This window comes from Leptonychotes weddellii, chromosome 12 (assembly GCF_054177405.1).
Source record: "Leptonychotes weddellii isolate Sample4059 chromosome 12, ASM5417740v2, whole genome shotgun sequence".
Lineage (NCBI taxonomy): Eukaryota > Metazoa > Chordata > Mammalia > Carnivora > Phocidae > Leptonychotes > Leptonychotes weddellii.
Window position 1 is genome coordinate 52,514,603 of NC_138380.1, and position 10,360 is coordinate 52,524,962.

Here is a 10,360-nt window from a genome sequence, read left to right on the forward strand (position 1 = left end):
ACACACACACACACACATATACTCCTGGATAGTATATTAGATATATTAAGAACACGATTAATATTAAACACTGAGTGTTCTTGGAATAAAGACATACATCTTAGGAAATATTCTAACTCACGCTCTATCCCATTAGCTTACTTTCTTAGATGTTTACACTGGGGTACACATATCCTGAATGTTATCACTTCTCATTCTGAGACTAAATATATAAAAGCAGGAAAGAATTAGATAGTATCGTCATTCTACCCACCCCAAATCAGGCCTCTATCTGGGTACCCCTCTGCTGCGCGGTACATTTGTAATTACCCCCTGGCTCATCCCAGGCTTGCTGCCAGCTCCCCTCCTCACCTACTTCCCCTCCTTAGTCTCCCTCTCATCAATCAATGAGTAAAGCCTAGGGCTGGCTCCACCAGGACCTTAAATAAAGACACTCCCTCATCACCATGGCAACAATCATGCCTTAGACAACACCCTCTACACGGTCCCAAAGGATCCTCTATTACTTCAAGCAAATACTGAGTAAAAAGTAATCACAAGAGCTTCCATGAAAACAAATCAATTGAGACCTGCATATAGCAGGTTGCTTTTATACCCTACTCATCTCCATCTGACAGGTCCAGACAGTGCCAAATGGTTCAGGAAAAGTGATTTTGGTTCAAGTTAGAGAACTAAAACTGAGAGCTCTGCTGAAACTAGAGCCCTAGGGAAAAGGGGCTAGAAAATTCCACCCTGTGGCCAAGAAACACAGGAAAACAACTTGTCTTTGCAGAGACCTGGTAAAGGAAGTCAAAACAAACGTGTCTTGTGAGGAAAGCAAAGCTCTTCGCTTATCCTATGTGTGGGTATGGAAATGAAGTTAACACTATCCCCACTGTGCTGGAATCTTCTAGAGGAGAATAACTAACATAAAAACTGCCCTCACCAAAGATACTGCTCAGGCACCTGCCATACACAAACTCAAAACTCCTCTATAGAAACTTATCTACAACCCAGCAATTGGATTCCCACAGAAAAATCATCCCAACGGAAGATGAGTTCCCAAGAGTATAGACTTCTGCAAAAAAAGGCTCCCCAACAAGGAAAACAAATAAACGTTTTGTTTAGCACTGCCAATTCAAATAAGGAGGTTTAAAATTGTTAAAGAAATATTTAAGAGGAAAGAAACAATAATGGTATAATGCTATAAACAGGTGGACCAATAAAGAACTGAATTAAACTTCTAGAAATGAAAAAGCACATCATTTACAAATAATCAGTGCATACCGTGTCCATGAACTGGGGTGGTGAAAGTGGGACATCACCCTGGTGCTCTCCAGGAAAACCTGAAGTGAGTCCATTTGCATTCTATAAAAAGGAACTTTTCCAAGATGTCAAAGGGCAGCACTCTGCCCCACTTACAGCAATGAGAAAGCACAATAATTCTCTTCAGAGCCCCAGGGGCATGATACTGACAGAAGAATGACATAGGAGGATCCCGACTCAGTTGTTTTACACAACTTCTTGTTATAACATCGTGCTCTGTCTAGTGAATACAGAGGCATCCTTGGAAGAGGAGTTTTGAGGACAGCAAGTTGAGCTGCTGAGACAGATGCTGAGGGTACAAAGAGGGCCCAGGGGTCTTCTGGGACTCACTGGTAGGGGGAAGAAGCACCGTCTCATTTCTTCTCCTTTTGCAATAAGGGCTGAGTACAGATATATGACCCAAGAATTACTTTTTTCTTGGACTTTAGATAACAAGACAGACTAAACAATGCATTTTTATAGCCATATCTTTGATGCCGACCTGTGGTTGGAAAGAAAATATTAAACTCTTTATATTTACCCAGCACCTGGCAATAAGCCAGCATCAAGTAGCCCCCTGGGCACCACTTTTGCATCAGTAATGTCCTTCTTCTGAGCATAATACATCTTTGTTGCATTATCTCCTAACCTGAAATATTCCTCCCGAGTGCCTTGCAAAAGGGAAAATGGCCACAGAATCAGAAACTCAGAATGGTGTGCAAAGCTCCCTCTGAAATCTGTCATTTTTTAAAAAAATTGTGAGCTAGCTCAGTCTGTTGTTCCACTGAAACCTGAAGTGCTTCCTAGTGACAGGATGCCAGAGGATGTACCATTGTTTCTAGTACAATACGCTTTGGGGATTAGTTTTTTTAAATTTAGTCATTCTTGCATCACACGCCAAAATAAATATTATATTACTTCATACTAGATCTCTGGTTTAATCTAGCTCAGAACATGTAATTAGTCAACAAAGGGAGGCAGCTTTGCCAAAATTCAGTAAGGTATACTATTTGAAATGGTTACAAAAGTAACACCCAAAGCCAATAGAAATAAAAAGAAAAAATTTTATTTTTACTTCTGACAGTAGTTTTGCAGAAAGAAAATTCTTCATTGAAATTAATGGGTTAGTTTAGTAATCCCAAAGCGATCATTTTAAGTCCTTTTATCCACTTTTCCGTAGCCCAGTAGTTCTAAACTATCTAAACGACTCTAATAGGCAAAATTATGCAGGAAAAGCTTGTGATAAACATTGACAAATGGGGCCAAGAGAGGAAAATGGTCTAACCATGGCACCCAATCTACTACCAAGAATCAAGAGAATATTCAACACAGGATGAGTAACCAATTACATTTTGAGAAAATTGTGCTTATGTTAGCACCTTAATAAAACTTCAGAAATCACAGCAGTAGTTATTAATAACAACTTAAGACATCCATTAAAATGTATGATTTCAGAAATTTTAATTATTTTCACAGATTTTTTTGCTTTATTTCCTTTCCCCAGCTTCAGAAAGCCATTAGCCTCAGTTTCCTAAACCAATCTGAGCTGCAGATGATACAAATTTTGGACATGTCACATAAAAATCTTTTGCAATCACTTTGAGGAAATGAAGATTTTCATTTAAGAGCAGTATAAAATGAGCATGAGTAGGACTAGTGAAATGAGTCAGGTAAGACTAGACTTTAAGTCGTATATAAGATGTCCATGTATCCATTTGAGTTTTTTAGAAATTTCCTATCCATGGTTTGGTGCTTAAAAAACAAAAACTATCCTAATATTAATTTTAGCATTTTAAACAAAATGACCTGAATGATTCCATACGAAAACCTCCTTATAGTATATCTGCATTTCGTGCCCTGGAGACACTCAAAATCCCTTAAACTATCTTTACAGCCTCAGGAAATTGACCAAGTTCATCAAATGGCTTAACATTTACAGTAATTAATTGGTAGGAGTTCTTTTACTTAAAGATTTTCATTTGCCAATCCAATATAAAATAAGAATAATAGAAAACTGGTTTAAGTGTAATTAAGACACACTTCTAAAATTACAGCCTAAATATTCACTGAATTAGAACCCATTTTTTCCCATTGTGCAGAGTCTAAAAGGCTATAAATAATGAACAAATGTGATATTTTCCTATAAGGACAGATTAGAAAAAATGCAATGTGGTGAACACCACAAAACTTAGGCTTGAAATGATGACGAGGTCTTAAAGAAATCTGGAAGAAAGTAAATGTTCTCTGTTTGCTTTCAGGGCTGACTTATTGCTGAGGACTATGAGAATAAAGTTATTACAGAATGAGTCACCTGGAAAACACAGCAAATAGAAGAATGCTGAGAACACGAGTACGTGTTATTCTTTCATTGGTACTTAACTTTAAGGACAAAACATAAAAATTTGATACTGCAAAGTGTTCCAAAAAGATTAATTTGTGAAAGCAATAAGTAATTGCATTTTTTTTAAGATTTTATTTATTTATTTGGCAGAGAGAGAGAGAGCACAAGCAGGGGGAGTGGGAGAGGGAGAAGCAGGCTTCCTGCTGAGCAGGGAGCCAGATGTGGGGCTTGATTCCAGGACCCCAGGATCATGACCTGAGCCGAAGGCAGACCCTCAACTGACTGAGCCACCCAGACTCCTCTGCATTTCTTTAAATAACCATGAGAAGGTTTTTTTTTTGTTAAACTCAAAATTATCCAAACTCAGATTTTGAAACCAATTCTTCCATTTGGAGAAACAATATAACAGAATTAATTGGTATGTAAAAGACACACAAACACACTCAAGGCAAATTTAGAATCATAGATCACAAAGGATTATTTTGATCTTCCAAGAAAGATCAAATATATTCACAATTATATATTCAATTATATGCACAAAAAATACTGAGGGTTTGGAAAGTTATTTATTACTATACTAATTGACAGATGAGAAAATTATAAGTATAATAGTACTTCTTTTTTGAGCCCACTTGTTTAATAGTAATGAGTGTTTTCTGCTGGAGGTGAAAATATTAAAATTTACAAGTTTTTTGCTTGTTAAAGAAAACTTCGCCAACTTTGAAGTATTATGTCATATGATAGAGTATACCATGTGTTTTATTTACCAAGCTACTATGGATATGTAACGTTTTTGTTGTTTCCATACTACGCTGGGGTTCATTTACCACTGTGCCTTACAAAACACCTGCCATGTCAGTGCACAGACAGCCGGATAATAAGAGAGAAAACTCTAGTCGTGACCACACAACAATGCGCTTGTTCACTTTGGATAAGAAAATAATGATATAATAGTTTTTGAAGGAGGAAAGCTTGAAAAATTCCCAGAAGAAATTTCCTAGAACTGAAGTCAAAGTAAATGTATCTCAGAAGGCAGGATTAGGCTTTTAAAAAGTCACTTGCCTAAGGAGGAATGACAGCTTCAGACGACATCTCTGCTTGTTCAGGGCCTCACCCTCAGAAGTGTATTTGTCATGTAACAATATTGACTCTAGGGTCAGACTCCAACTGCTAAGGACACGTCTCCTTAATGTATTTGAACTCCGTCTTTCACATATGGCTAAAGAAGTTACTAGATCCAAATTTATATATTTTTAAATTATCCCTGTTTCCAGCCTATCCAAACTTTTTTTTTATTACTTTTTATGTCTTCTTCCCTATAAGGCACATCCCTACCATGATCTAAAAGGATTTCTGAATGTGGACCTTTATTCAGGTAAAACAAGAGACTCTAATGCCTATGAGACTAGGATTCCTTCCAGTTGAGTACAAGGTATAACATTTCTGATAACCAGGAAGAAATGTTAGACTGTGCTATAAAACAAGTATAGAGAGCTAAATGCAAAATTCTAAAGCTGTGGACTCCTTGAGATGGCTAATAGACATATGAACACTTGAACAAGAGTGTTTAAGCTGGGGTATACGGGTTCCTCAAAGGAGGAACGTGTGTGAGCATTTTTCCTACAGAGAACATTGATAGATTTCATCATCTAGACCATATGAATAATTGTCCAAATCATACTACTTCTGAGAGTAAAAGGGGCTATTTTTAATTACTATACTCAGCAACAGGCCTAAAATGAGACTTTTCTGGACAAACTGGGACAAAGAATCACCGTATTCATGATCCAAGAAGATAATACACTACTCTAGCAGAGAATTTGGCTTTTCAATATTTCAACCTATGCCATTCATGAATTTTGATTTAAGGCAATTAATTTTATGCAATCAGATGTCTTCTTCAAGTGTCTGGCTACAACTCAGACAGCTCTGGAAACCATTCGAATGCTTAAAAGCCTGTGGGTGCCCTTCTCCGGCCCCCCTAAACTGTCTCACTTGCATTTCATGCCTGTTGTTGACTCGAGCTTGTGGGTCCTGCTGCACTTGGATTCAGGGCATGGCACTATCCTGGATGTCCTCAGACTTTTCTGACTGCTTCTTATTGTGCTTTACAAGCACTTTTTTCTCACCTTCCTAAATGGACGAGTATTACCAAGGCTCCATGCTGTGCTGTCTGCTCTATACTTTCCCTTGAGAAACACATCCAATCGTACAACTTTAAATATAACATGTCAATGACTACTTTGCAGCCTTTGATGCGTATCATAGTCCCAGACTTTAGACCGAGGAAACTTTGTCCCTGTGAGAGATAAATCTGCTCTTTGCCAGCCCCTGGAAGGAATGGAAATAAGACTAAAACTGATGAAGTTCCTCAGATCTTATTAGTCCTCAGATCAGGATTAAGACTTCCATGTGTGAAGCCGAAGAATAAGTTTTGAAAGTATTGGGATAACCTTCATGTGTTTGTTATTTAAGTGTTTGTAAGATATAAGAAAAGCTGATATTTTAAAGAATCTGAATATTAGTCTGTGGCTCATTAAAAATAAACTAATATTAGAATCTTAATTTGAAAGATATATTTGACTGTTTGTGAGCAATATTTAAAAGGTTCATAGAACTGAAATTAAGATCCAGTAATTTCTATTTCTGATATTTACAAGAATTGCTAAAGTGCTTAGAAAGGTTTTCCTAATTATGTCTGCAAATCTGCCCTGTTGGGCATTTTAAAAGTTTAAGAGAATTAGATATATTGGTATTAAATTTGTAAATTGTAGTTAAAAGTATTTGGAGGAGCCCCATTAGCAAAGTTTGTTAAAGAGGTTATTGATCCACTGAATTTAAATCTATTGACTCAGAAAAATCAATTTGTGATCATTTAATTGAATCTATTGAAGTCACATAGGTTAAATTTAATCTGGTAAATTTAATCTACTGAAATTAATCCTTAAACCTGTAGATTTAGGAAAAGCTAGGCTTTAAATTTTTACCTTTAATATACTGAATAGCAATTAAATCCCACAAAGTGGGAAACAATTATTTTTATATGCAAAAGCCCCCATCAAACATCAAGATAAACTAAACCAGCAGTCAACTCATCCTGTATGTCAAAACACTAATGCTATATGTCTATTTTCTGTAAGCTAGAGTTTAGGGAAAGCATATTCATTCAGCAGCCTGGTCTGCAGTTAGATAAATATTTTTGAAAAGCCTCCGTTAGAGGCGAAGTCCTTGAGGACAAGAAGCTATTCTCCTTTTCCTCTACATAAAGCTCATCATTATTCCGTTTGGGGGAGGGAGGGTTAACAGTTGCTTACAGGTTTATCTCTTCCTGACATCAGAAGGCAGCTTGGTAGACAGGAAGGAATATTGGATTAATTATCAGCAATTATGGGGGCTCTCGGTCATCTCTCCACTCATCAGTTTTGTGTCGTTGGGTCAATTACGTCCACACATCTGAATTTATTTTCCTTATTTTTTAAAAGAATCATGTCTGGTGAGGTTGTTATGATAACAAATCCATTTTTCCAACAGTGTGTGTTGAAAATCTAAGCCTCATGATAGGCTATAATCAAAGAGGAATCAAAGATTCTGCTGTCAGGGAGTTCACCAACTTAATATTACATAATGGAGTTAATGGACTGAGACCGAAACGATTGTGACCCAGAGAAGCCAGTTATACATTCTGTAACAGTAACTAATATTTCTGAACCCTTACTATATGCTATGTACCATTCAAAGCACTCAGTTATTTTATATAGTCTTCCACAGATAATAGAAAGCAGGTTTTGCTATCTATCCCCACTTTACAAGTGAGATGACTAAAGTACAGAGAGTTTAAGTGATCTGCAGGGGTTATTAGAGAATGCAATAATCATAAAGCTGGATTTGAACTCAAACCACTCTGAATCTACAACTGGCCTTTTTACCTCCGCAGGACACTTCCTCTTTTTTTTTTTTTTTTTTTTTAAAGATTTTATTTATTTATTTATTTGAGACAGAATGAGAGACAGAGAGCACAAGAGGGAGGAGGGTCAGAGGGAGAAGCAGACTCCCTGCCGAGCAGGGAGCCCGATGCGGAACTCGATCCTGGGACTCCAGGATCATGACCTGAGCCGAAGGCAGTCGCTTAACCAACTGAGCCACCCAGGCGCCCCAGGACACTTCCTCTTAAGGGTGAAATCTAAACTTATAATGACATCCAAGGATACAGGCACATAGCCTCAAAACTCCTTTCTGAACCTATTGTTTATGTGTTACCCAGATAGATCTCACTCTGGTAGACTAGTCCCATTAAATATCCAACAAATAAACAAACAAAAAAAATATCTAACAAACATATTTTGCAAATTCTTTATCATTTTCTCCAGCTGGAAATCTTGCTTTCCGCTATCACTGTAAACATTCTAGCGGATAACAATCTCTACCTTCTCTTTAAAATAACAACAGCTGATGTCTATATCAATTACTTGTCCCTTATTGCATGATATTCTCACATGGATGGTTAATTTTTAGTGAGTTTCTATCTTCATTTTTCAGTCAGATCAGAAGTAACCCTAGGGCAGGGACAATGCCTTCAACTTCTTTGGGTTTTCCCATGACATGGCTTACTGCCCTAAATGACAATTTTCTGTGTATATGTCTGGCTACCTCAATGACTGACAATTTCTTATTCACCTTTATATCTGTAGTGCCTGGCATACTATTTGCTACACAAATAGTTTCAATGACTATTTGGTGAGGAAACAAAAGAATGTATGAATAAATGAAAGAGTCAAGTGCCCAGCGCCTACCGGATACTCAATAATTGCTAGTTATTGTTGTAAGTCTCCAAATTCTGCTGAAAAATAGAAAATAATCTACTTTAAAATCTGCTTTAATAAACACCTCTAAAAGTATGATGACATAAATGTATAAAACACAAACCTATAGCCTGCACTTAATTAACCTATTGTTAAGGTCGTTGGTACTATGTGTAGTTTCACTTGCCAAACATTATCTTATATATCACATTACCAAATCCTACTTGGGGAATCAAAATGTTTATTTATTGGGGGCACCTGGGTGGCTCAGTCGGTTAAGCATCTCCCTTTTGATCTCAGCTCAGGTGTTGATCTCAGAGTCATGAGTTCAAGCCCCACGTCGGGCTCCATACTAGGTGTGGAGTCTATTTAAAAAAACAAAATAATTTGTTAACAGCAGATTTTTACAGTATTTGGCAAATCTGACTGATTACATGATGTCACTGTTAAAAGTAATGATGGTTGAGGGGTGGCTCTGTTGTTCAGCATCTGCCTTCGGCTCAGGTCATGATCCCAGGGTCCTGGGATCGAGCCCCACATCGGGCTCCCTGCTCTGCAGAGAGCCTGTTTCTCCCTCGCCCACTCCCCCTGCTTGTGTTCCTGCTCTCGCTATCTCTCTCTCTGTCAAATAAATAAATAAAATCTTTAAAAAAATAAGTTTTAAAAGTAATGACGTATGATAACATATAAGAAAAACTTGCGCCATCTACAAAACCCTCGTTGCTTCACACCAAGACAGCTACGTATGCCGAAGATACCACAATCATCATGATGTGTGTAAGGTATGTTCTAATAATTACTTCCTCCTTGTCATACCTTAGTCACTACGACAAATACTGGGTATTTAATGACACGAGATCAGGCACAGGAATACAATTGAATAATTATGATACCATTATAATGAATTATAACAAACGCAAGATGTTTTTAATTACCAAGTGTACAGGCTGAGTTGTCCCCTCAAAATTCACATGTTGAAATCATAACCCCCAGCACCTCAGAATATGACCATATTTGGAGATAGGGTCTTTAGAGATGTAATTAAGGTAAAATAAGTCATTAGGACGGCCCCTAATCCAAGATAACTGGTGCCCTTAGAAGAAGAATTTAGGACACAGGTACAGAAGGAAGGCCATATGAATATGTAGGAAGAAGACGGCATTGAGGAGCCCAGGAGAGGCCTCAGAAGAAATCAAATTTGCCAATATCTTGATCTCACCCTTCCAATTTCCAGAACTGTGAGAAAATGAATTTCTGTTGTCTAAGCCACCCACTCTGTGGTACTTTGTTACAGCACATCTAGCAAACTAATAAAACCAGGTACTTTCTCATTTCTTAATTCATTAAAATCTCATTTAGTACTCAAAACAGTTATATACCGTTAACACTATCCCCGCTTCATAGAAAAGAAAACCGAAGTTTCAGAGAAGTTAAGTGGTATCTCTGCTTGTCTGGTGAGTATGCACCAGGATGCAGGATTCAGTTTGAAATCTTGTGACCCCAAATCCTGCCCACTTTCCACTCTGAGCAGGTGATGGATTAGAGGACCCCTGGGCTTTGGTCCCAGCAATGCTCTAAAGGAGTCGTGGGGATCTTCAGTGTCATTAGCTTTTTAACATCTTTGTTTTTTCATCTGCACAGTTGAGGGGGTTGAGTTGAATATTCTACGGGCTGAATAGACTAAGGGTTTATATAAAAGCCTTTGCAGTTTTAAAGTTCAGCTCAAATCATTGTCTTCAAACTTTTTTTTTTTTTTTAAGATTTATTTATCTATTTGAGAGAGACAGAGACAGTGCACGATGCGTGCAAGAAGGGCAGGGACAGAGGGAGAGAGAGAGAATCTCAAGTAGACTCCCCACTGAGTGTGGAGCCCCATGTGGGGCTCATCCCACAACCCTGAGATCATGACCTGAGCAGAAATCAAGAGTCGGAAGCT